At 41.3% G+C, this 26,640-nt stretch overlaps 1 long non-coding RNA gene across 1 annotated transcript; it reads right to left on the bottom strand.

The window, feature by feature from the left end:
* Positions 1 to 15,900: 15,900 nt before the first annotated feature.
* On the bottom strand, positions 15,901 to 25,782 carry LOC122686837. Its single transcript, XR_006338910.1, has 4 exons — positions 25,697 to 25,782; positions 19,364 to 19,430; positions 16,957 to 17,088; positions 15,901 to 16,735 (listed from the first exon to the last, which is right to left on the bottom strand). It is a non-coding gene; the product is annotated as an uncharacterized LOC122686837 (long non-coding RNA).
* Between the last annotated feature and the right edge of the window lie 858 nt (positions 25,783 to 26,640).

Below are 26,640 nucleotides of genomic sequence, written 5' to 3'. Positions count from 1 at the left end.
TTCTACCATTCTGGAATGTTCTTTTGCTGACATATGCTTGGTTTGCTCCTTTACCTCTTTCAGGTCTTTACTCCTCTGGCACCTTCTTAGTGAGACGACGTCCCCTGACATCTCTATTGCAAATCACGTGAATTCCTTAGCCTCCTTGCTGCTTAATTTTTCTTATCATTGTCTAGCACATCATATATTAATATTTTACTTATTTCATTTATCATCTATCTTCCCTCAAGAGAGGATCAGCTGTCTGAGAACAGGAAGTTTCGTCTGTTCTGTTTAGCACTATATCCCTCATGCCTGTGTGGCCAACACATAGTTGATAGTCAGTGACTGTTTGTTGAACGAGCGATTGCATTCATTGGTATGTAGTTGTGCTTTCTTGTTTGTATATGAAAGCACCTAGTTCCAGAATACCCTGCTTGTGAACAGCTGGCAAAGGTGGCAGAACTTACATTACTGTTACTGATTCTGGACTTTCCCAACCAAAGCTGGACATTTGGTGGTCTGGAGAGGGAGCACCTGGTGTTCCTGGGCCCACGCTGGGGAGTCTGGAACACCAAGCCCAGAGAGTCCAGGTGGTGTTTGGAGATTCCTGTCGCAGTCTGCTCAGGCTGCCATAACAAAATATCATAGGCTGCGTAGCTTATACAACACACTTTCATTTTCCATAGTCCTGGAGGCTGCAAGTCCAGGCAGAGTGAGGTTCTGGTGAGAACACCTTCCTGGCTTGCAGATGGCTGCCTACTTGCTGTGTCCTCATGCGGCAGAGAGAGAGAGCCTGGTGTCTCTTGTGAAAGTCACTCAGTCGTGTCCGACTCTTTGCGACCCCGTGGACTGTAGCCCACCAGGCTCCTCTATCCATGGGATTTCCCAGGCAAGAATCCTGGAGTGGGTGTGGGATCAGAGATGGTGACCTCACTTAACCTTAACCATCCCCTCAGAGCCCTATCTCTAACCCAGTCACATGGCCTCAGCATGTGAATTTAGGGAGGACACAGTTCAGTCTGTCCTGTCAGTGACACATCCAGCAATATGGCGCTAAGTTGGCTGCTGTGCAGTTACATTCTGTAATCTTTTCTCTAACAAAAGTGGATACAGAATTCCAAATACTAAATCCTTTCAGGTAATTTAGACTCTATCTCAGTCATGTTTTGGCAACTGCATGAATATAAAAATTTTGAAAAAGCTCTGTATCCTATTATTTAACTCACACTCAGGATTTTATGGAGAGTGGTTGACATGCAATCTAAGGTATATGAAAGTGAAGTGAAAGTGTTATTCAGTCGTGTCCGACTCTTTGTGACCCCATGAACTGTAGCCTACCAGGCTCCTCTGTCCAAGGAATTCTCCAGGCAAGAATACTGGAGTGGGTGGGTTGTCATTTCCTTCTCCAGAGAATTGTCCCGACCCAGGGATTGAACCCGGGTCTCCCGCATTGCAGGTAGACTCTTCACTGACTGAGTCACCAGCGAAGGTAGGTACATAGCCTTACAAACAATTCTTGCTTCTCCTTTTCTACCCAAACACCACCTCCTCTTAGGAGGTGTGTTAACAGGGCTAGTGTCAGAAGTTCAGCCTCTCCTAGCTTCCACCCCAGGATAACCCGTCTGAACAATTTCAATACATCACAGCAGATGTCTCAGATATATGTTACCTGTCACAGGGTGGCTGGGCAAGAGAGTGTGGATACATCACTGCTGACTGTCCCCACTACTAGAACAACTTCAGGCACATGTCCTGCAGCCTGTGGGTTGGTTGTAGAAGTTTCCTAATAATAATAATAATAAAGAAGAGTGGACTTTAAGACAGGGAAGCAGCTTTGCCTCATCAAAGTTATGTGATCTTGGGCAAATCATTATCCTCTTTGGGCCTTAGTTTTCTCAACTTAAAAGAATTGGGGCAAGTTCCTCCCAACTCTAAACCAAAGAGGAATGGAAAGAACCACTAGCCAACAGGAGAATGGATTGTAAGGTGCTCATTTGGGAAGAAGTAGATGGAGAGGCCTTATCATTAGGACAGAACTGAGAGGACTATTTGTGGTGGACTCTGCTCCTCCTGGACTTCCCTGGTGGCTCAGACGGTAAAAGCGTCTGACTACAATGCGGGAGACCCGGGTTCGATCCCTGGGTCGGGAAGATCCCCTGGAGAAGGAAATGGCAACCCACTCCAGTACTCTCGCCTGGAAAATACCATGGATGGAGGAGCCTGGCCGGGAGGAGCCCATGGGGTCGCAAAGAGTTGGACACGACTGAGTGACTTCACTGCTCATCCTGTGCCTGGAGAAAGCTCTCCCTTCTCTACTGACACTGCCATAGGGGATGCTGGAGGCAACAGAGCTTCATGTGCCTGCAGGGAGCAGCCGAGTATCTGAAAATTGCTAGATATCAAAATAATAACTCTGGGATGAGTAGAGTGTCTTGAGCACCATATAAATTTAATGAAGAAAGAAATATTTGCCTCCTGGGAAATTCCCAAGAGCCTCTTGCTGCCATGTTACAAGGTCACCATGGCCACAGGGGTCCTGCCTTGCGGGCCGGGTCTGGGATGGCTCCAGGATCCTCCTTCTCTGGTTTGGTGTGCTCTGAGGACCTCAGGAAAGCATGCCTTCGGTTGTAGCTGTGTGAACACATTTGCTACATTTTCCTACATCCCAGGGAATGAAAATTGAAAATGTCACCTGAACATTGACTATAATTTTTGTTTCTTCTTTAAAATGTAGTTTAAAAAGCTTTTTTGTTTTTTGTTTTCTTTTAAATTTCAGGAAAGGCTGGCTTTCAGGTCACTGGTTCTCTTACATAGTGTTATCAGTGGTTCTGACCCTAGCTGAATCTCGAATTGCCTGGAGGTAAATTTAAAATACTCTAAAGAACAAAGCTAGCCAACAAACAAAGCAAAATGAAAACACTCACAGATGCAAAGGACAAATGGATGGTTTCCAGAGGGGAGAGGGGTGGGAGATGGGCAAAATAGGTGGAGGGTATTAAGAGGTGCAACCTCCAGTTATAAAAAAGCCAAGGGCACGTCATATTCAACATAAGGAATATGGTCAATAATATTGTAATGACTTATATGAGGACAGATGGTTCCTCATCTGACTGACCATGGTGCTCATTTCGTAATGTATGCAAATATCAAATCCCTATGGAGTACATTTGAAACTAACATAGTATTGCATGGCAACTGTATTTCAATTTTTAAAAATAATAAATAAAATAAAATGCTTATGCCCAGGCCTCACTTCTGGAGTTTCAGACTTGGTAGGTTTGAGATGAGGCCCAACATATGTCTATTGGAAACAGCTCTGCAAGGTTGAAAACAGTGGTAAAAATGATGATACTACAGAGACAGTTATAGTAAGGAGCTCACAGAAAACACAAACGGGTCAATTCTGTAAAAATTCAGCTTTTATGTGTGATCTGTTTGGACATATCCACATGGTGTGACTTGATTCTGCCTGGCATAATCTTCAGTTGAAAAGCTGATGCAAAATGAAACTTGAAACATTTTTATAAGTAAAACAAACTTGTTATTCCTCCATCCCAAAACAGTTGTTTTCATTTTTCCACTTTATCTAATCTAATCTTTCACACACTCATCTGGTTTTATACTTTTATAGTCACAGTACTATGTGAAAAATTACTGCCTTTTGATTTCAGGTTTATCAAAAATATTTTTGAAGTTTCTGCAGTTTTCATGGTTGTGGCTTTCAGTGATTACATAATAGGACATGTTGTTGGTGTATTATACTTTTCTAAATCATTTTCTGGTTACAGAAATTTAGGTTGCTTCTGGATTTTGGCTGTTATAGGTAGCCTTGTACTAAAAGATTTTGTGCATCTAGATTTTTACTTCTGTGGAATTAGTTCTTTTTGGATAAGTTCCCAGGAGTAGAGTTGCTAGGTCAAAGTGACAGAACATCTATTGGCTCTTGCTACATATTATAAGAAATGCACTTAAAAAATACTATGGACGTATATGTTAATGCATAGAAAATTGGTCTTATTACAGTGGTTCAGGCTCCCAAGGGCTAGATGGAGGCTGAGTTCACTACAGTATAAGGAAGCTAAATGACATCTCTGTTGGAAGGCAAATATAGGCAGATACAGTTTTCAACAAAGTTTTAGTCAGTTGTGCATACAAGTCAATGGGAGTGGTCTGATTTCCGCAGGGCTTTTGGTGGATTCTCACAACTGTTTTGTCTTAAGCCAAACAAGACTGTAAATTTGCAGATTCATTTGAATGGTTGTTCTCTACACTATAGATCAATGTATTCCTCATGGTTATTTTAAGAAAAGAGAAATAGCTACTTGCTTTTGTGTCTTATTTTGTGTTTGGAATCTAAAACCAAATTGTATTCTTTTCTCATAGTAGGCTGTCAAATATTTGTTGAATATACATATAATTGTTCTGCCATTGCATATTTTTAATATTTAATACTTAATTCTAATGAAGTTTGAAAGGTACAAGATCTTCAGTTTACATATCAGGTTAAGGAGAACCAAAGTATAAGAAATACCACGTTTAAGAATAAAACATGATATTATAGTCCATGATCAGTTTATTGCATACAGTTTCCTATTCTTCATTCCTAATTTAACAATTCAGATACATAATGGCCAATATAATCTCAGTGTTGATTTAACAGTTGCCAGTTACCAAAAAATTTGGAGGATATTTTTCAGTCCTCCCCAAAACTTAACATCTGTTTCCACAGCCCTCTGTGTTATATTACAGGTACTTTTTTCGTATAGAGTTTTATCTCTAAGACACCAACTGTCATTTCTTTGGAAGCTTTGATTATTTCAGTATTTTGCATATAAGTAATCAAAAATCTGTAATCTATTTCAAAACATGAGTCCTTTCAGCTTTTTGCTTTTTAAAATGTGCGTATTTTTTGATAATCACCTACCACAAATCTCACAGTCCCGGATCATGAATGCATATTTATTTATAAAGGAAAATGTGGGTGGTAAAGGTATCAGCCTACAATATCTAAAAGAAAAATAACTTTTAGACTGAAAAGTGAAACTGTATAAAGCAGTGAATACAGCATTGGAAAGGGTGTTGGGAGACCAGGGTTTAATCTGCCTCCACTTTTCATGATTGGTTCTGGCTAGCCCTCCAGGCCTCCTCTCTGGACCCACCAATTCACTCTCCCTACTCCATACTTCCCTGGTGTATGGAGGAAATACCCAGCTCTCTGGCCTTTTGTGACCATGCCATAAATTTGCAAAATGTTCTGCTCTTGCACATGCTGTTCCTTCTATTTGGAATACTCTTCACCATCTTCTTGATCTGGAAAATTCCTGATCATCTTTCATAACTAAGTTCAACTATGACTTCCACAGTTAACCCTTGCTTAACAGCCAGCAACCTTTTCCTCCATCTTAGCTACAGTTCCCCTCCCCCACTCCCCCAAAACCCAGACAGAAAAACCTGGCCAGGTTGAAGAAGGAACCATACTCATTTCCTTTTCTAAGAGTACTAGGCATGTTTATTCAGTTTTTCAAATATTTTCTAGAATTCCTATTCTAGATGCTTGGAACAGCCTTCCTTCATAGAGCTTTTAGCCTAATAGAGATAGACTATGAATTAGATAAGTGTATTTTTCATAGTATATTGAAAGTGTAAGTGCCTATAGAGAAAACAGAGTGGGAAGACCAATAGAAAGTCTCTGCACAAGGGTATGAGTTTTAGGTTGGGGGTTACAAATTGATTACAAATTGAAATTGATTAATCAGGAAGACTTCAGTGAGGAAAGGACATGTGAGCCGAGATTTGAAGGAGAGAGAAATGGGGATATCTAATAGAGCTCAGGTAGAAGGAACAGCTAGTGCAAAGGCCCTGAGGTTGGAGCTTGCCAATACTATCTGAGGAACAACAAGGAAGCCCATGTGCTTGGAACAAAGTGAGCAAAAACAACAGTAGTAGAGACTAGATCAGAAAGATATAATAGAGTGGAGATGGGGGCCAAGACTTCATGGGGTCCTGGAGGCCATTGTGAGGACTCTGGCTTTTACTAGGAATGTGATAGGAAGTCCTTGGAGGATTTGATATGAAAACTGACTTATCCGAGTTACAATCTTAAAGGTTCCTCTGATTCATGGAATATGGACTGTTGGAGGACAAAGCAGTAATCCGGACAAGGGAAGATTGTGGCTTGGACCAAGATTGTGTCAGGGGAGATGGTAAGAAGTGGTTGGATCCTGGATATATGCTGAGGGAAGAGCTAGTAGGATTTCATGATGGAGTAAATGAGAGAAAGAAAGAAGTCAAAGATGACGCCAAAGTATTCAGTAAAAAATTCTCCGCTGGAGAAGGTTACCCACTCCAGTATTCTTGGGCTTACCTTGTGGCTCAGCTGTTAAAGAATCTGCCTGCAATGCGGGAGACCTGGGTATGATCCCTGGCTTGGGAAGATCCCCTGGAGAAGGGAAAGACTACGCACTCTAGTATTCTGGCCTGGAGAATTCCATGGACTGTATAAATCCATGGGGTTGCAAAGAGTCGAACATGACTGAGTGACTTTCACTCACTCACTTCATTCAACTGGAAAGATGAAGCTATTAATGAATTGCAATGATGAAGATTGTGTCCGGAGCAGATATGGAAGTGAAGTTTAGAAATTTGTTTTTGAACATGTTGAGTTTTAGATGATAATTCTCTAAGCCAGGCTTCAACAGTATGTGAACCATGAACTTTCAGATGTTCAAGCTGGATTTAGAAAAGGCAGAGGAACCAGAGATCAAATTGCCAACATCCATTGGAGCATTGAAAAAGAAAGCAAGTTGCCGAAAAACATCTACTTCTGGTTTATTGACTATGCCAAAGCCTTTGACTGTGTGGATCACAACAAACTGTAGAAAATTCTTAAAGAAATAGATACCAGACCACCTGACCTACCTCCTGAGAAATCTGTATGCAGGTCAAGAGACAACAGTTAGAACTAGACATGGAACAACAGGCTGTTTCCAAATTGGGAAAGAAGTACCTCAAGGCTATATATTGTCACCCTGCTTATTGAACTTATATGCAGAGTACATCATGAGAAATGCAGGACTGGATGAAGCACAAGCTGGAATCAAGATTGCTGGGAGAAATATCAATAACCTCAGATATGCAGATGACACCACCCTTATGGCAGAAAGCAAAGTGGGGTCACAAAGAGTCGGACACGACTGAGTGACTGAACTGAACTGAACTGAGCCTTTAAATGGGGCTTCCTAGGTGACTCTAGCAGTAAAGAGCCTGCCAGCCAATGCAAGAGACATGAGAGATGCGGGTTCGATCCCTGGGTCAGGAAAATCCCCTTTAAAAGGGTATGGCAACCCACTCCAATATTCTTGCTTGGAAAATCCCATGGACAGAGGAGCCTGACAGGCTATAGTCCATAGCATTGCAAAGAGTCAGACATGACTGACATGACCTTGCACATACACACAGCCTTTAAAGGAGAGATGTCAGGTTGTCAGCTGGATTAGTGAGTTTGGCGTTTGGGAGAGACATCTGCTGGAGATAAAAATTTTGGAGTCATCAACATACAATTGATATTTAAAGCCATGACAGTGAATGAGATCATGAAGGGAGTGGTTGTAGAAAGAAAATACAGGAGGTACAAGCCTGAGCCCTAGGGTGCTCCAGTGTTACGTGATTCAGCATGCGGGTCTGTTATAGCATGTTCACATTTTCTTGTAATTGTTTATGCCTATCTTATATTGTGAACTCCTTGATGGACTGAATTTTACTCTTGAGAGTCCCTTGGACTGCAAGGGGCTCCAACCAGTCCATCCTAAAGGAGATCAGTCTTAGGTGTTCATTGGAAGGACTGATGTTGAAGCTGAAACTCCAATACTTTGGCCACCTGATGTGAAGAGCTTATTCATTTGAAAAGACCCTGATGCTGGGAAAGATTGAGGGTGGGAGGAGAAGGGGACCACAGAGGATAAGATGGTTGGATGGCATCACCGACTCAATGGACATGGGTTTGGATGTACTCCGGGAGTTGGTGATGGACAGGGAGGCCTGGCGTGCTGCGATTCCTGGGGTCGCAAAGAGTCTGACACGACTGAGCGACTAAACTTAACTGAACTGAAAAACAGTTTCAGGGACTTACCTGGTGGTCCAGTGGTTAAGCCCCTGTGCTCCTAATGAGGGGTCTGGGTTTGATCCCTGATCAGAGAACTAGATCCCACATGCTGTGGGGCAATTAGGCACCTAAGAAGTCTACATGCCACAACTAAGACCCAAGGCAGCCTGAATAAATAAATTTTTAAAAAACCCAACAGTTTCATGTGAGGTATAATTTACCTACCATAATACTCACCTATTTTAAGTATACAATTCAATGACTTTTAGTGTCTACTCACTTTTATATCTTCAATGACAAAGAAGCAGTTAATAAATGTTTTTAGAATGAATGTGAAATTTTAAGTAAACTATTAAATAAATGGATGTATGTGATCTTAGTTGTCTGAATTTCTCTTTGTGTACAAAATGAGGGTGTGACTAGAGGATTTTTAATTCTCTTTCAACTTTGAAACTTAAATGTTCCATATGTTTGTTTCAGAGTCAAGGAATAAATCTCAGTGAGCTGCTCAGGTTTTCCCATTACTAGCTTTTTTAATGGCATAAAGACACAAAATTTTTTTAGAAAATTTCTTAATCCAGTGAGAAACTGGTTTTGACTTACTTGTGTTAGATTATAACTATTAAGATATGGTTTAAAATGGAATATCTCACCATGAATCAGGAATGGTAGAGCACAAACTTGGGGTCTAGTATTCTTTGGTTTATAATACATATAGATTTATATATGTTTATATATATTGTTGACTTAAAAAATACAACTTAATAAGCTGATGTCTTTATGTAGAAATGTTCTGAGCGAGGAAAAAAAAAAAAAAACAACTTAAAAGTTAAGAATTATGTTTTATTTGGTGGGGATTTTTAGGACTTCAAGCCCAGGAGACAACATCTCAAGTGACCCTGAAAGAACCACTCCAAGGAGATGAGAGGAGGAACTGGGTTATATAGAAGTTTTGCAACAAAGGGCAGGTAATCTGAACGTCAAAAGATTGTTGTTAGTTAAAGAAAACCAGATATCCCAAGTGAAAGTCGCTCAGTTGTGTTCAACTCTTTGCAACCGTATAGTCCATGGAATTCTGCAGGCCAGAATACTGCAACGTATAGTCCATGGAATTCTGCAGGCCAGAATACTGGAGTGGGTGGGCTTTTCCTTCGCTAGGGGATCTTCCCAAACCAGGGATCGAACCCAGGTCTCCTACACTGCAGGCAGATTCTTTACCAGCTGAGCCACAAGGGAAGCCCTTGTTAAAGGACTTAAAGGAAGTTAAAGAAAACCAGATATCCCAAGTTAAGGAATTTAGCCCTTTTCTATGTATGGGAAGATTCAAGAGTCTAGGCTCATTCCTTTCATATGCATCTCAGCTATCTGGGGCCAGTACCCTGTGTTTTTCACATCCTGAGCTCCCTTGAAGCTCACATAAGGAGTGACTGCAGTCCTGCTGGCTGTAGGATCTCAGGTATTCTTCGTGAGAGCCTTAGGGCTCAGAAGCTCACATTGGAGGACTGGGATCACTGATGACTGTGACATCCTTGTTTTCTGATACGGCAGGAAATACTCCATTTCTCAATATTTATATACAGGTTTCCTACATTTCAACATTAGAGTTAAATTAACATTTACTCTAAGTAGACTGGGAGAAATTAAAGATTGTAATCCCTGGCACAGTCACTAAAGAAGTAATATCAAGAGATGTAGCTTAAAAGTCAATACAAGAATTAAAATGAAATGCTACAGATAGTTGTTTAACATAAAAGAAGGTAGGAAAGAAATAATAAAGATAAGACACACAGCAAAATGGTAAACCACAATACAATCAGATTAACAATTACATTAACTTTAAATTGGCCAAAGAAGAGATTGTTAGACCGTAAGACTGAATTTAAAAAGCAACACCCAATTACTTGCTGTATGTGAGAGACACACTTTAAAAACAGAAATATAAGTAGAGTAAAAGCATCTAAAAATACAAACATAATAAAGTTAGACTGGCTACATTAATAAAAGCAGACTTCAGAAAAGTTTTATAATAGGCAGAGAGACATTTTATAATGATATTATGCATTGCTATGATACATAATTTTATATATAGAACTTTAAAATATATGAAGCAAAAACTGATAGAACTAAAGGGAGAAATAGACAAATACATAAACATAGTTGGAAAATTTTAAATACTTCTATAGTAATGGATAGAAAAAAAAACAACCAGAAAAATCAGTAAGGCTGTAGAAGATCTGAAAAACATTATCAACACTATAACCTAACTGACATTTATAGAATAATGCACTCATCAACTTCAAACTACACATTCTTTTCAAGTATGTAAGGAATGTTCACCAAGATAGATCATATCCTGGGCCATAAAATAAATCTTAATACATACCAAAAGACTGAAATCTTACAGAATGTATTCTCTAACCATAATAGAATTAAATGAGCAATAATAACAATAAGATAAAGAGAAAAGCACCAAATATTTTGAAAGTAAACAGCATATGTCTGAATAACCCCTGACTCAAAGAGAAATCACAAGGGAAATAAGAAAATATCCTGAATTATTTGATAATGTAAGCTCAACATATCAAAACTTGTCTGCTAAGCTGTACTTAGAGTGCAATTTATTGCTTTAAATGTTTGTTAGGAAAAAAGAGATCTAAAATCAGTGATCTAAGTTTTGACCTTAAGAAAATTTTAAAATAGTGTGCACCTTAAATTTACACAATATGTCAACTATCTCAGTAAAGGTGGAGGAAAAAGAAATTAGAAAAATGAGAGTAAATTAAGGGGGCTTCCCAGGTAGCGCTAGTGGTAAAGAACCCTCCTACCAATACAGGAGACCTAAGAGATGCGGGTTTGATCCCTGGATTGGGAAGATCCCTTGGAGAAGGGGCACCCACTCCCGTATTCTTGCCTGGAGAATCCCATGGACTGAGGAGGCTGGCAGGCTACTGTCCAAGGGGTCGATAAGAGTTGGACACAACTGAAGCGACCTGGCACAAACTCAAAGTAAGCAGTAAGAAAGAAGTAAGAAAGAGCAGAAATCAGTGAAACAGAAACTGACAAAAACAGAGAACATTAATGAAAGCAAAAGGTGGTTCTTTGAAAAGATCAATGGGAAAAAAAAAAAAAGAAGGTACAGGAAACCCTGGCACTCCAATGGTTAAGACTGGGATCTTCCGCTGCACAGGGTCTATCCCTGGCTGGGGAAGATCCTGCATGTTGCATAGCATGGCCAAAAAAAGAGAGAGAGAGAGAGAGAAGATACAAATCAGCAACATCAGGAATAAAAGAGGGAGCACAACTACAGAGTCTACAGACCTTCAAGGATAAAAGGAGATAGTATAAACAACTTGTGTCTGTAAATTGTCCAACTTAGAGGAAATAGCTTTCTTGAAAGACACTATTTATCAAACTGACATAACAAGAAGTAGAAAACCCAAATAATCTTACACCTACTAAAGAAATTGAATTAGTGACTTAAAATCTTGCCACAAACAAGAATCCAGGATCAGATGGCTTCACTGATGAGTTTTATCAGGCATTTAAGGAAGACATAATACAAATTTTCAAAAACTATTTCAGAAAAGATAGAGGGAAGGAATAATTTTCTACTCCTTTTATGAGGTCAATACTTAACTTGCCACCAAAACTAAGCATAGATGTTACAGAAAGGAAAACTGTTACAGCCAATATTCCTCATGAGCATAGATGCAAAAATCCTTAACAAAATTTTGGCAAATCAAATTCAATAAGAAAAAAGGGATAATACATCATGAACAAGTGGTTGGGATGGGGTGGTTTCCAGGAATGCAAGGTTGGTTAACATTTGGACATTGATCAGTATTACTCAGCATATCAAGAGAATCCTTCAAACTGGGCTTCAGCAGTAAGTGAACCGAGAACTTCAGATGTACAAGCTGAATTGAGAAAAGGCAGAGGAACCAGAGATCAAATTGCCAGCATTCATTGGACCATAGAGAAAATAAGGGAATTTCAGAAAAACATGTTTCATTGACTACACTAAAGCCTTTGACTGTGGATCACAACAAACTATGGAAAGTTAAAGTTAGAGATAGGAATACCAGACCATCTTACCTGCTTCCTGAGAAACCTGTATGTGGGTCAAGAAGCAACAGTTAGAACCAGACATGAAACAACGGATTGGTTAAAAATTGGGAAAAGAGTACAAACAGCCTGTATATTGTCACCCTGCTGACAATTTCACTTTCACTTAAAGTGAAAGGTGTGTAATTCCTTTTTTCACTTGAACACTTAGAGGCCATTGTAGGGTTATTAATTGGCCTAATTACAATAACGTTGTGTCTCCAATAGGGAGGCCTGAGAAAAGGGATGGGGGACTAATCCATCAATGGAGCAATCAGAATATACACATTTATCAATTGTTTGCCAGCTTACATGGGCACAGTTCATGGTGCCCCAAAACAATTACAATAGTAACATCAAAGGTCATTGATCACAGATCACCACACAAATATAATGAAAGTTTGAAATGTTATGAAAATTACCAGATGTGACACAGAAACATGAAGTGAGCAAGTGCCTTTTGAAAAATGGTGCCTGTAGACTTGCTCAACGCAGGGTAGCCACAAACTTTCAATTTGTAAAAAGCACAAAATCTGAGAAGTGCAATAAAACGAGATTTGCCTCTAGATAATTAAGTAAGCCCAGATCATATGTACCACCTGAACTCCAAGTTCCCTGCCAGTACTACGTTCTTGATCTCGTCTACATCCCATGGAAGAGTAAAGGAGATGAGTTTGTTAGTAGTGTTTTCATGATTTCCTAAAATTAGCATAATTGTCATGAAGTGTTTTTGTCAGAGAGGAAGGGAATAATTATCTGGTATAATTTTTTTCTTTTTTTTTTGGCCAGAGAAAATTATGTATTAATAATAACTCTTTGCGACCCCATGGACTGTAATCTACTAGGCTCCTCCGTCCATGGGATTTTCCAGGCAAGAGTACTGGAGTGGGCTGCCATTTCCTTCTCCAGGGCCAGGAAACTGAAGAACCCATTTTTACTGCAGTGGCAGAAGGCCTGTGATTTTGGTAGGAAACATTGAGTAAAGGGTGTGGTAAGTAGCAGAAGGAAGTGAAAGTAAAGAAAGAAAAAGAAACACAACTGCCAGCAAAATAAAGGCTCTTATCACCATCCAAGTTACTTTTCTGATACAAATTAGGTAACTATACAAGTTGATGCATTTGTCTTCCTACCAAGGCATTGTTCGTAGGCTGCTGTATTATGAATTATGACAAGTCAATAGATTCCCAAAATGCATTGAATAAGGCCATGTCATTAGGCACTTTTCCGATGGAACACATTGCCTGTTTCACAGCAACGCCACGAGGTGAGTACCGCACTAGTTCTTACCCTTTCCACTTTACAGATAGGGAAACTGACTCGGTCCACTCTATTGTCTTTCTAAAAAAGCAAGATATCCTAAATTTGTAAGCACGATTTGCCTCATGACTTTGGGTAAGAGATTGTGGTCATGTAATACCCAACTTACTCAATTGTGGTGAGGATTCCTGTGATCTTGTATGTAAAGTCCCTAACGCACATTTAGTTCTCAGTAATGAATATTTACTACTTGAAAGAACAATTGATTTTAACTGTTAAAATTAGTAAAGCAGTTTAGAAGATGTAAGATTAAGAAGATCCTGGATGGCAAGACTATTGAAGACAATGGAAGCAACTTTAACTGAATTAACTGTGTGACAGTGGAGGACATATCTTGGGAATGTGAAATAGGGGGTGGCATTAGGTTTGGAGTTTGCAGAGGAGATGAGGCTAGAAAGTTTGGCAGGGGTTGAAAACTGTGGACAGCTTTGACTGCTTACATGCAGTAAGAAGGAGACTAAAAACTTTGATGTATGTGGGGAGGGTGCTGGAGTTTGATAAAATCTTATCAGTGTTTTAGGAAAAGAACTCTAATGACAGTGTAGAGCAGGGCTGAGGTGGGGGGCAGAGATAGAGGGACTAGCCAGGACACTCTTGTAAGGTTTCAGTTGAGATTTAATGAAAGTCAGACATGGGGCTGCAGAGAAAAAAGAACATTAGAAACACAAGGTATTCTCTACTAGGATATTGGATGGGAGAAAGTGAAAGGGAGATGCTGGAGCTAGGACATTTCTGGTATTTCAAGCTGAAGTCACATCTAGCTCAGTTATAACTTGTGATCAAGTACCTCAGTAAAAAGAAGGATTAGGTTTGTATGGAAAGATGAGTTCAATTCAGGATGTGTTGAGTCTGAGATGTTTACAGAACTTCCCATTGGAAATATGGGCCCGGGGCTTGGAAGATGAATCAGCTGAAGGCAGATGGCAAGTCACCCACTTAAAGATCACAGCTGAAACTGCCCAAGTGGATGAGATCATTGAGGAAGGATGTGCAGCACGAAACAAATACCATCAATGTTAGTAACCATTTCAAGGATCTTCCTGTGCACTTAGATTTTGGCTGACAGGGGAAAGAGCAGCAAACAAAATTAAAACATGTGAGTCTAAGTCTGGTCTGTTACTTGTATGCTTTCCTTACTTCTCTCAAGAACACTGTGAGGTAGAAAAAAAAGAGGGAGAAGAGGCAAATCCTTGCTAAGGTCCTCACTTTCAGGGTGAAGGCAGAAGAGGAACTAGAAAAGGGAAGAAAGACCAAAGTTTTAAAAAGTTACTTTAAACCTCCACAGCCAACTTATTATCATCATAAGACAGAGATCCTGCCTCCAGCATTCTTGGACTTGATGAGGATCAGGATGCACACATCAGAAGATGTGGAACAACCTATGGGGACATTTAGGAAGTGCCGAGTGCGTGGAACAAGAAGTGCTATTTAATTGTGAACTGGGCTGGATTGAGCTGGTCCAGGAAGATCTGAGAGAAGACATGTGTGTGGGATCTTGAAAGGACAGCAGGGCTTAGATGAGTGGAAAAGAGCAGGGCAGAGCAGTGCAGGTCAGGGCACCCATGGCCTTAAACATGACGCATTTTCTCTTAGCTCATAGTTACTGCTGAGGTATATCAGAAAGCCTCCCACAAACTTCCAGTACTTACAGCCTATTTTTGCTTTAACTCTACATTTTCCACTTCCTCTGAATGCAACTGGAACACACTTATCTTTTCATCAGGTTTGATATTTGGCATTAGACCTTCCTTTTAAAACATCAGCACATTTCAGCTATTCGTTTTAGTTCCAACATTTATTTACATACCTGTGATTTTTCAAGATTAATTCTCTTAATGTCAAATCGTGTGACATTTCTGAACTATTGACATTATGCTTAGAGATTTTTAAAGAACAGTTAATTCCTCGTTACTTCCACATTAATGATCTGAAAGTTGTTCCTTTCCCTACCTGCCAAATGAGGAGGGATCCTGGAGCAAAGTCATGTCCCAGGCTGTAGTGGACCTTTGCTGCTGCTTGGCTTCCCAGCATCCATTTGCCCTCCTGTTCTTAATTATGAATCCCTTTTTGGGGATTCCTGGCTCCTTATTGTGAGTCCCAGTGAGCCTGTTAAGGAACCCTTGGCTTCTCCTTGCCAAGAGTAGTTAGTGACCGAAGCTGGCCAATCGGATTTCACTCTAAGACAGTGCATCTTTTTTTTTTTTTTTAAAGATATATTTATTTTATTTTTTGGCTGTGGTGGGTCTTTGTTGTTGCACAAGGGCTTTACTCTTCATTGCAGTGTGCAGGCTTCTCATTGCATTTGCTTCTCTTGTTGTGGAGCACAGGCTCTAGGTACGTGGGCTCAGTAGTTGCGGCTCCTGGGCTCTAGAGCGCAAGCTCAGTAGTTGTGGTGCATGGGCTTAGTTGCTCTCTGGCATGTGGGATCGCCCCAGACCAGGGATGGAACTGGTGTCCCTTGCAATGCAAGGCAGATTCTTAACCACTGGACTACCAGGGAAGCCCTCCAACAGTGCATCTTGAACAGAATAACTCAAGGACTGTTATGAAAGAAAAAAAAATTGGAGAGGGATTTTCTTCATCAGAGGTGCTCTGAGATCATTGATTACTTCCTACCATGTGGGTGATTCAGAGTTGCCCTGTTTCTGCCTTCATGAGCCTCGTTCTTCAAGTCCTTTTTCAAGTCTCTGAGCTCTCTCAGACCTTTCTAATAAATTCTCTCAATTAGAGTCAGTCTCTATTGTTTTAAAAAAGTTAAACAAAAAAATGAACTCATTCTCTGACTCTACTAGAGAATCCAGTTTTCGGCTGTTTGCCAAAGTTACCCCCACTGATGTGGGGAAGCAGGAGAGATATGGATGGGTACAAAATTATAATTAAAAGAGATTGTGACAAGTGATACTTTGTCTTTTTTCAGTGCCCAGTGAATTGAATCGCCATCTATGTGGTTGTTCGCGGAAGGAGCTGGAGAATCATACTTGATACGCAGCCTTGCTGTGCTGGATCCATGCTCCACCCTCCTTCACTTGCTGTCTCCCCCAGGGGATGGTTTGACTAGAGGAAGTCAAGAGCAATTAATTGAGTCAAGAGGCCCCTGTGTTTGGCTTCCTGGTTGAGTTGGTCCTATTCCTAACTTGAGAGTGAGTGAGTTTTCTTAGCTCCCACATTGAGAGGTTGCCTCAGGCTGGCTGTGTCCAGCAGTGTGCTTGTAAATGTTTAACAACTGGGTCTCTGAAAGAAAAAAAAAGTTCTGGTTCATATTATTCACCGGTATCTCTGCTATATTACCAACTAAAACCTATGTGGCTACCCACGTGATGTCATTGAATGCATAGCTAGAGAAAGGTGGTAGCAGTCAGCTCCCCGCATGTCCAGGCACATGGCTGGCCATGTCGCCTGGCAGAATAACTCAGCTTCTCTCAAGGTGGGCCTGCTGTCCATGATTCTCTCACCTTCGAAGTTCCAGCAACCTCTCCCTCCTCTTGGCCCTTGGGTGTAGGGGGTGATAACAGTTTCTGCTTCCAGTGTGGTCTTTATTCCTTTGTGGTCTTTCTTTTCCTTGCACACATCTTTGTAAATTGTCCCTGTGTAAGAAGACAAAACAACTATTCCTACATACACACAACTTCTCAAATTACCCTCATTTGAAAGTGCCGTCTTTTTCACAACGAGCACAGTGGTTATCAGCCTCCAAGGTGGCCCCTAACAGGCTGTGCCTCCTGTGTAGTCCCCTCATGTCCTTGGGTAGTTCCCTCCCACACTTTGTCAGACTTGGTCTGTGTTAACTGTAGAAGGTGGCAGAAGTGATGGCATGTCTCTTCTGAGACTGGTCATGAACAACACTGCAGCTTTCTTCTTGGTCACTTTGCACACTCTCTCTTTTTCTGATCATTCACTTTGGGGTGAATCAACCTTCACATCAGACATTCCCCATGTCGTAAGGAACTGAGGCCTGCAGTCAATCACGTGAGTGAGATTGAAAGCAGATCCTCTAGCCCCAATGAAAACGTAAGAATGTTGTGACACATGCAACAACTCCACATTGGCCTCATGAAAGACTGAGCCAGAGCCACCCAGGTAAGCTGCTCCCAGGTCTCTGACCTTTCAAGACACTCTGTGAGATACTAAATACTTATTGTTTGAGGTAATTTGTCTTGCCACAATAGATAACTAATTTAGGCACCCTGACAGACACAATTCCCCACTCTTATCCTTCATTTCTAGGGATTTACCTCCTAAGTATCTACTCACTTCTCCCCTTCTCTGCTGCCATCATCCTAGTCCAAGTCTGGACCATGGTGACAGATCTCTAAATGACCTTCCCACTGACTGCACTCCAGCAAGAATGATCAGTGGAAACCCATGGGTGATAGTCTCCTTATTAAAATCCTTCCCTGGAAACCTGTTGCTCTTAGAATCAAGATTAAAACCTGTTTTTCAAAAAATTATTTATGTTTGGCTGCACTGGCTCTTTGTTGCCTTGCTCGGACTTTCTCTAATTGTGGCGAGCAGGGTCTATTCATTCTGGTGCACAGGCTTCCCACTGCGGTGGCTTCTCTTGTTGTGGAGCACAGGCTCTAGGCATGTGGGCTTCAGTAGTTGGAGCACTCGAGCCCAGAGGTTGTGGTGCATGGGCATAGTTGCTCTGAGGCATGTGACGTCTTCCTGAACCAGGGATTGAACCCGTGTCCCCTGCATTGGTAGGCAGATTCTTATGTACTGCACCACCAGGGAAGTCCAAATCTTTATGTGGCTCACATGACCCTGGATAGCTTACCTTTCTTACTTTTATAGTTTATCTTTGGCTACCCTCACTTGAACCTTGGACTATAAAGTTGGAGTTGGACTGTAGAGTTGGACTATAAAGAAAGCTGAGCACTGAAGAATTGATGCTTTTGAACTGTGGTGTTGGAGAAGACTCTTGAGAGTCCCTTGGACTGCAAGGAGATCCAACCAGTCCATCCTAAAGGAAATCAGTCCTGAATATTCATTGGAGGGACTGATGCTGAAGCTGAAACTCCAATACTTTGGCCACCTGATGCGAAGAACTGACTCATTGGAAAAGACCCTGATGCTAGGAAAGATTGAAGGCGTGAGGGGAAGGGGACGACAGAGGATGAAATGGTTGGATGGCATCACTGACTGAATGGACATGAGTTTGAGCAAGCTCTAGGAGTTGGTAATGGACAGGGAAGCCTGGCGTGCTGCAGTCCATGGGGTTGCAAAGAGTTAGACACGACAGAGCGACTAAACTGCACTGACCCTCACTTACACTCGCCCACCTTCCATGCTTCAATTTTGGACTACTTTGTATCTCTTCTAACTGCTAAGGTTCTTCCTGGAATTGAGTACTTTAGGTGGGCAGCTTAAAACACTCCTTTCTGGCAAGCTTCTCCTACCTCCCAATCAGCCCAAATCATCCTTCAAGTCTCAAGGTTCAAGACCTTAGAAAAGCTTTCCTGGTCCTCTGCCAAGACTAGGGTTAGTCCACAATTCAAGCAGTATTTCCTGGGAATCTGACACAGGCATGATCTTGGGGTTTGCAATATATAAGAGAATATCTTCTACCATTTGTTCATGGTGTGTATGACAATTCTAACCCAAATATGTGATTAACGTTCATCACCATTACTGGATTATAAATGTCCCGCAGACAGATACCACTGTCTGCCCATTACCAATGCCTGACTTAGAGTGGGTGCCCAATTTCTATTTGTTGGAGAAATGAAATGAAATACATTTGTTGGAGAAATGTTGGCGTCAGACCCAAATTTGAATACTTGATCTACTGTTTGCAAACTGTGTGACTGGGCCACAGTTTCACCATCTAGCAAATGTAAATAACCACAATTTCCATACCTCAGAATGTTGATGTGAGGACGAAATCAGATAGTGCATGGTAGTTGCTCAGAGCACTGTCTCAGACCTAATAACACAAAGCAGATGAGACATGTTATTATTTAAAACTAATTTAGGGCTTCCCTGGTGGTCCAGTGGTTAAGAATCCACCTGCCAATGCAGGGAGCATGAATTCGATCCCTCGTCTGGGAAGACCCCACATAGCACAGGTCACCTAAGCCTGTGTGCCACAACTGCTGAGCCCATGCTCTGCGACAAGAGAAGCCACGGCAATGAGAAGCCCTCACGCCACAACGAAGAGTAGTCCCCACTCATCGCGACTAGAGAAAGCCTGCGTGCAGCAACGAAGACCCAAGGCAGTCAAAGATAAATAAAATAAAAACAATAAATAAAATGAATTTGACTCTGCATTCATGTCGCAGAGCTGTCACTTTGAGACTGTCCAATTATTGCCATCTACATTTTCCTAGTACGCTTTCCCTCCTTCTTCCCCAGAATTAGCCTCGTGTTGTTGTTGCGCAGCTTAGCTAAATGTACTTGCTTCAGTCCCTTCAGGATTTCTCTGAAAACTTGAACTGATGCAGCAATTTTTTGTTTGCTATAAATTTCCCCACTTACAGGAAAGACTTTTAACATGAATGTATGTTTGGGAGAAAAGGGAAATGATACATATCCTTCAGGGGGATTCTGTGTCAAGGAATTAGCAGTAATAAATAGGAGTCTCTGTTATCTCAAAGAACACAGCAGATATAAATCAAAGTGAAGGAAAACTAGGAAGTCACGTGGCCACAACTTTTGATTATCCCCATCAGGATTATTTATAGCAAATCTTGATGTGCATTTCTGTTGAAGATACTACATGCATAGAAGACATAACTTAAAACATACCCATCATAGGATAGTGTGTTCATTCCTAAAGCTACATGGTGAGACCAGGATTAACAATAGTTTTGTGAGCCATGAGCTTGGGGATAGTAAAAGCAACCTTAGTGTCTTGTTTCATGATTTAGAATCCCTTCCTGGTAGTTTCCTCTTTAAGGGGAGAGAGGTCAAGTTTTACCTCTGAAGTCACTCTCCAACACTCAGCCTTGGCTGTAACCCAGAGTATGTCCCTTCTTCAGCTGCAGTATGCTAGAAGCACCGCCTTGAATGGAATGTGCTGGCTTTTTTAGCAGCATCTGCCAGCCGTATGACTTCTGATGCAGAGCCCTGAAAGCAGGACCATCTCTCATCAGAAATCTGCCACCCCTGGTCCTGCCATGCTGAAAGGCTTGGAAGCTTCTCAGAACAGCTCATTCTCAAGGTGTCCAGAGAAGCTCTCCTGCGGGTCTGACCAGTGACCAGAGAAATACTCAGACCCCAGAAGCCTGCCTCACTGTGCAAAGGAGAGAAGAAAACAAAAAGGGAGAGAAGGAACAGCCTCATATTTGCCAAACCCAGCTGCTCTTAAAAACCTCAGTGCCTGTGCTTATTCACCACTTAAACATGTTTCCTAGCTCAAAGACTCCTTCCTTCTCTCTTGAAATCTAAAACTTATCCCTGCCAAGGCCACGAAACCCCATTCTCAGATATTTTTTTATACTACAAGGACAGATGAAGTTTCAGAAATGAGACCAGGCTCCCTGTACCCCAGAATTACTGAAATTTCCCTCTATAGTTCCTCTTAAAAAAAAACAAAACTTATTTGGTTGCACCAGGTGTTAGTTGCAACATATGGGATCTTCTATCTTTGTTGTGGTTTAGTTTCCTGACCAGGGATCAAACTTGGACCCCTGCGTTGGGAACGTGGAGTCTTAGCCGCTGGACCACAAGGGAAGTCCCCCTTCTATAATTCTCATAACTAAAATATTTCCAATATTTAGTGGCTTAAAAAGACCACTAAATCCTGAATTCATCTGTTTCCATGGGCCCCTAGGGTTGATTCAGGTAGATATCTGGAATTGGATATTCTTGTCCTCAAAAGTCTTCTTTAAGCTGGAGAAATCAGTGTAAGATTCAGCTCGGAAAGTGGAGAAGCTTGTGAGAAGCTAGGCTGTCAACAATGGCTGGCCATTGACCTCCTGGAGAGCACTAAGTGTTTCAGACAGCCAAAGAGCAGGGATTCTTTTTTACTCCTACAGCATTTGACTGATAGTTGTGCCCATCTTGAGAGTATCAAGAATCAAGGATGCTTCCCTCTTATCTATGTGTTTACTGTCTTCATGCATCAGTCAGCATCTTTGTCAAAAATGTACTCGTGGTCTTAGGCCTAGGTGTGGCTCAGCCATAAAGCTGCCAATGCAGAAGATGCAGGGACTCAGGTTTGATGCCTGGGTCAGGAAGATCCCCTGGAGAAGGAAATGGCAACCCACTTCACTATTCTTGCCTGGAAAATCCCATAGAGGAGCCAGGCAAGCTACAGTCCATGGGGTCACAAAAAGTCAGACATGACTTAGTGGCTAAAAACAACGAACAACAGCTTAGTTTGATTAGCAAAGGTCCCCTTTATTCAGTGCATGTCAATTTCTGAGTAGGAGTTGAAGAACTAGGTAGAATTATGGTGGCAATTAAATTTTGCTGTTGATTCCTATAAAGAAAAGGCGCTATTGGTAGGAGTTAGGACAATGTCAGTGTTCCCAGTCATACTCCTAGTTAACACTTACTGTTAACATTAGGGTATAGTAGGTATATCATTTGGGGTCCCAACAGCAAACAAGTAGAACACTCAAATTAGGATAACTTATTAAGTGTTACAAATGTTATAAAAAGCTAAGTACAGAACTGAAGGCAGAGCTAAGGGAGCCATAAGGTATGGGATGCATTCAGAAATGGCAGCAGCCAAATAGTTATCACTCCTGGCCCCAAGGGACAAGGTGAGCGAAAGTTACAGAGCCTGGAAGGAGAATCATGCATAGCAGGTACTAATACTTTGAGAACAGCGGTGAGTAGATCACAGCCAGTGCAAGGCAACCTCTCCCTCTCCTCCCTCCTCTGTGTCTCCTGCCAGACTCCCCTTTGACTCAACACATCTTAAAGCCAAAGACACGGAGCCATATGGGGCACACTTGGGCCTGAGAGCAGAATGTAGGAAGCAGGAGAGGGAGTCTGGAGGAACCAGTATAAGTTATCTGACACACCTGGATTCCCAAAGCAAGACCAACCTCCTTCTTACCCCTCTGACTTCTACCTCTCCATGACTCTTTTTCCCCAGGTTTAAGAATAAACCTGGCCATCTCTCAAGGCTTCATCCTCAAAGGGCATCCTGCAGACCTCTTGCCCCATAGGTCAAATAATGCTCACTACTTTGCACAATCTCCAGGAATGTAGCCTGACCTCCACCTAATCCAACTGCCTGCTGGACAACTTGACCCAGATGGCCACTGGCACTCTGAAATCCACAGATCCTAAATCCAGCATAATCTTCCACAACCTCAGCCGCAAATTGGCTCCTCTTCCTCCCAACTCATACTACTTCACTTGGAAACACCATCCTTTCCCCAGTGACTCAATCTTGCAGGCTCAGTCATGCTTCTCTGTGCCTTCCCTTTTTCACCTTTCCCCTTCCCCATTGGTTGGTTGCAAAGTCATCTACCTTCTCCTTCAAGTGTGCTTTTCTACTGCATGTACAGTCTCATGACCAGGTTGTAGTTAGGGGGTCTTTAAAAGCATTTTACCTGGACTACTGTAATAAATTCTTAACTGTTACCCTAACTCCTGTCCACTCTGTACCCAATCTAATGTACAGATAGTTGAGTTTGTTGCACCAAGTTGCCACACTAATATGGCCATCATCTTTGCCTCTGTTCTTCTTGACATTTGAGAGGAGGAAACAGTCTGTAAGATAAATCTTCCTAAAGCAGTGCTTGTAGCAGGGCATGAAGCATATGTGACAACCTGAGGCCCAGAGAATCTGCTGTCCACATAACCTACCTCTCACAACCAGTGCTCTAAGAAGCCTTTGATGACTCCTCTTCACTTTCTGTTTAGTAGAACATAACACTTTGCAGGTTTCCATTCTAGGCTGTTTCCACCATGTGTTCCTAACTCATCTGTTCAGGCTTTTATCCTGCAACTAGCCCATATACAGCCTATTCTCAACAGCCTGTTCTGGGATACAGGTCATAATCCTCCCCATTCGTGTCTTTGCATGTACTTTCTTTTACTTAAATTGGCCTTCCCTCTGTTGATTCCCCAAGATCTGCTTGTTCAACATCTGTGTACCTTTCAGAGAATAGGCTATAGTCCTCTTCCTTTAGACTCTCTTTTACAAAGTCCCTTACAAAGACTTCCTGGATTTCCCTAACCAAATAGGGTCTTTCTCTCCTTTAAGTCTCTTAAAAAAAAAAATAACTTTCAGTACTTTGATTTTACCCTGGTCTTTCAAGTATTTGTCACTTTGCTCATGGCTATATGTAGACTGTCTTAGGCTTTTATTATACTGTAAGCTTCTTACATGCATGGCCTATACCTCCTTCAACTGTTTCCTGTACTGGCAGTATTAATGTAGTGCATCTCACAGAAAAACTCTTCATTACTATTTTTAAATATTGATTTATTTTTTAAAAATACTTCTTTGGCCACGTTGGGTCTTAGTTGCGGCACTTGGTTTTTGTTGAGGCACACGGACTTTCCTCGAGCTGCCATCTGGACCTCACGGCCTGAGTAGTTGCAGTGGGTTCGCTTAGTTTCTCTGAAGCAGGTGGGATCTTAGTTCCTCAACCAGAGGTCAAACTCATGTCTCCTACATTGGAAGGTGAATTCTTAGCCACTAGACCACCAGGGAAGTCCCTGAATTTTGACGTATGATACTTTTCTCCCTCTAGAAATAATTATCCCGGTACTTTTCCATTATAACTGTATATTTCTTATGTGTAATTCCCTTGGCAGGAAGGGGTGAAGTTTCATTATTATTGTTGGTTTCTTGTCTGCTAAGATGATGGTATTTATCAGAGCATGTTTCATCCCTCTGAATCCTTACCATTCTCCTTGGTAACTTGGTGGGAGATAAAGACCAACTGGGCTTCTCAGGTGGCTCAGTGGTAAAGAATCTGCCTGTTGATGCAGGAGATGTGGGTTCAATCCCTGGGTCAGGAATATCCCCTAGAGAAGGAAATGGCAACCCACTCCAGTATTCTTGCCTGGAAAATCCCATGACAGAGGAGCCTGGTGGGCTACAGTCCATGGGGTCACAAAGAGCCAAACATGGACTTAGTGACTAAACAACAGCAACAACAAAAATCAACTGATCTAGTCTATTTTATAAATGAATATTGCAGTTAAATTGTATATGCAGCATATGTTGAAGAGATGAATGAATGATTGACAGAATGCATGCATAATATGACTGCTACTAGGCATACCTTCTGTCTCACTGGGTGTCTCATTCTGTTCAAATTCTGACTCTGCCACTACTGAGCTAAGAGACCTCAGAAAAGTCACTTAATTTCTCTGAACCTTAGAGAGTATGGACCACATTTTCAAAATTTTCTTTTAAGTTGAGGAATTCTTATAAAGTGAAATCTTACTCAGACTAGTAAAACTGATGAAATAAGAGAAGTATATTTGGCTGAAAACTGGGGAAGCAGCTTTGGGGACTAAGATGTAAAAACCAATAGACGAATGTGACCTTGAAAGTCCATCCCACAGTGAACTCCCTAATTAACCACTTTGTCAAAGAATACAGTCAGGGTAGAAGATTCAAACCAGTACTGACTGGTAGGGGTTTCTGAAATTCTAATTGAGAACGTTAAAAATGTGAAACTGAAACCACTTCATACCCTTTAGGATGGCTGTCATAAAAACAACAACAGCAACCCAGAAAATTACAAATGTTGGCATGGGTGTGGAGAAATTGGAGTCTTTGTGCATCGCTTATGGGAATATAAAATGGTGCAGCTACTGTGGAAAATAGTATGGTGGTTCCTCAAAAAACTAAACATAGAATAACTACATAATCCAGCAATTCCACTTCTAAGTACATATCCAAAAGAATTGAAATTAGGGCCTTGAAAAGATATTTGTATGCCCATCTTCATAGCAGCAAAAGGTTCTGTGTAGCCAAAAGATGGAAGTAACCTGAGTATCCATCGATGGGTGAGTGGACTAAGAAAATGTGGTCTATGCATGCAGTTGAATTTTAGTTAGCCTTAAAAAGGAATGAAATTCTGACACTTGCTACAATATGGATGAACCATGAACTAAGCCAGATGGAAAAGGACAAATGTTGTATAATTCATACCCTATATATTTGTTTGAGGTGCCTAAAGTAGTCAAATTCGTAGAGACAGAAAGTAGAGTAGTAATTAGCAAGGGCTGGGAAGTGAGAATGATGGGGAACTAGTGTTTAATACTTACAGTATTTGAGATTCGGATGGTAAAAAAGTTCTGGAGATGGAGAGTGGTGATAGTTGCACAGCAGCGAGGTTGTACTTAACTTCCACTGATTTATACACTTAAATTGGTTAAAATTTTATGTATATTTTAGCACTGTAAAAAAAATATCCCCTAAAATGAGAGACAGAAATAGAATATGTCAGTTTTGGAATTATGGCAGTATAGAGAAAATCTACACGTTGCACATGGTACCCAAAATTAATTTCAAAATATCTAATAACAAAGCTGTTCTCCATTTTAGCATATGGAATTTCTTGAATGCTGACCTCAGGCTAAAGTCCATACTTACTGGAGAAAGACTTTTGTTGTTGTTTTTGTTCTGTCGCTAAGTTGTGTCTGACTCTTTGTGACCCCATGGATTACAGCACGCCAGTCTCCTCTGTCCTTAACTATTTCCCGGAGTTTGTTCACATTCATGTCCACTGAGTCAGTGATGTTATTCAACCATTTCATCTTCTGCTGCCCCCTACTCCTCTTGCCCTCAATCTTTCCCAGCATCAGGGTCTTTTCCAACAAGTCGGCTCTTTCTATCAGGTGGCCAAAGTATTGGAGTTTCAGCCTCAGCATCAGTCCTTCTAATGAATATTCACATTAGGAGTGACTGGTTTGATCTCCTTGCTGTCGAAGGGACTCCCAAGGACCTTACAGCATTAAATCAGTGGTCATTCCAATGCCTTATAGGACCAGATAGGTTGTTCCTTATTCACGATAGTAGTCTCTGAATTCTAAGACTCCAGGTCTTAATTTCTATCAGAAGTCAGGAGAGAACCTCTGGAACAAAGCTAAAGACTGTGACCACATACCACCACCCAATCAAGCTTGTCTAGGAAAGAATCTACGAGTCCAGAGTCAGCCCTGATAGCCCTGGGTGTCAAACCTTAGAAGAAAACTCAGTCACAGTAGCT

This window comes from Cervus elaphus, chromosome 30, assembly GCF_910594005.1.
Source record: "Cervus elaphus chromosome 30, mCerEla1.1, whole genome shotgun sequence".
In the NCBI taxonomy this organism is placed as follows: domain Eukaryota; kingdom Metazoa; phylum Chordata; class Mammalia; order Artiodactyla; family Cervidae; genus Cervus; species Cervus elaphus.
This window is presented reverse-complemented; position numbering and strand designations above follow the sequence as displayed.